This window comes from Galeopterus variegatus, unplaced genomic scaffold (genome assembly GCF_000696425.1).
Source record: "Galeopterus variegatus unplaced genomic scaffold, G_variegatus-3.0.2 Scaffold2135, whole genome shotgun sequence".
NCBI classification, from domain to species: domain Eukaryota; kingdom Metazoa; phylum Chordata; class Mammalia; order Dermoptera; family Cynocephalidae; genus Galeopterus; species Galeopterus variegatus.
Window position 1 is genome coordinate 9,942 of NW_007728246.1, and position 1,514 is coordinate 11,455.

Here is a 1,514-nt window from a genome sequence, read left to right on the forward strand (position 1 = left end):
GGTGATGATTGGTTAGGGCTGCACTCGGACGTCTTGTCCTTTTATCTAAGCCTTTATATTACACCCTCGCTCACCATCCATCCAGAATCACCTCTGCTATCCTCCCTAATGCAGGAGCAGACAGCAGTCTGCTTCACATTTACATTCTTAAAATATGCAGCCCTCGGGGTAGCAATTTGCCACCTACAATTTTATACTTAAATCCATGTCTGTAATTTTTTTTAAAAAATCCCAGATATGATATGTAGAACATAAGGAGGAGAGGCTTTTTTAAATCCATTTTCTTCATTTTATCATCTTATTTTCTCTGCTCTTCAATTTTCCTCGCTTTCTATTGAGTTACTTTCTGCTTGCCTTGGGGTGTCTCTTCCCAGACAGTGTCCTGTGGGCCTATTTCCCATGCTCTGCCTCTCTGTGTGTCAAATTTCAGAAGCAGGTGTGGAGTGCAGCCATCTGAAACACATAATCTGCCAAAGACGTACAGGGGTGAACACTGAGTGGAGGCCAGGGATGAAGCCGGGAAGGGGATTGCAGCCAGGGATGAACTGGCTCTTAGGGCTGAGCTGCCCAACGGAAGTCAAGGAGCCAAGAAAAAGAGCCAGATATAAACTTTTTATCATATTGAGGTTTTAATTCTGGGAACAAGAAAGATTTATTTTTAAGTATCGTTTGCTAGTGGTGTTAACACTTTAGAGAAATTTTTATCTCTGCTGTTTTCATCTGGGACTGATACAACCTGTCTGTACTGAATCACAGCCCACAAACCCTGAGGTCTTCCCACTCCCCTGCCATGATCCTAGTCTCCTCGGGTTCAGGCCTTTGTGCAATCATCTTCCCTTGCTTGTGAACAGGAGCTATAATTTGCTTCTAATCAATAGAGACTGTCANTTGCTTAGAGACAGCAGGCATGGCTTCACCTCATAGCACATCTGTATAACTCGTACTTCACCTTCCTTCAAGAATCTGTTTGAAAGTCACACTCTCAGTGAAGACCTAGGCCCCATTTCCCTATTACTTGTTTTCCATGGAATTCATCACCTATAACCATATGATGTCCTTATGCATTATGTTAAAGTCTAATTCCCCAAGTGGAATATAAATTCTACAAGAGGAAGTGGTTCTGTCTTTTTTACCCACTGCTCTATCCGACCAATAAATGAGTAGCCTCACGTAGGATGATTAAAGCAAAGGGCTTTCAGGATTATGTACATACAGAAGAGATGTATTCTGATGCTGCAGGATATATGTCTTATGTCTGCTACAGTCTATTATACTCCTGACCCAGGCAGCCAGCTCACCAAGCAGCAAGGATCATCCTTAAGCAAGCCTCCTTGTTAGCTTTTTCCCAGAATAATACTCTAAAAGCCTTACTGCATTGCTCTCTCTCTGATCCTGTCTCTGATCCTTGGCTTTATACCGCAGGACTCAGAAACCTCAGTTTCTGTCCCTTCGCGGTGATGATTGGTTAGGGCTGCACTCGGACGTCTTGTCCTTTTATCTAAGCCTTTATATTA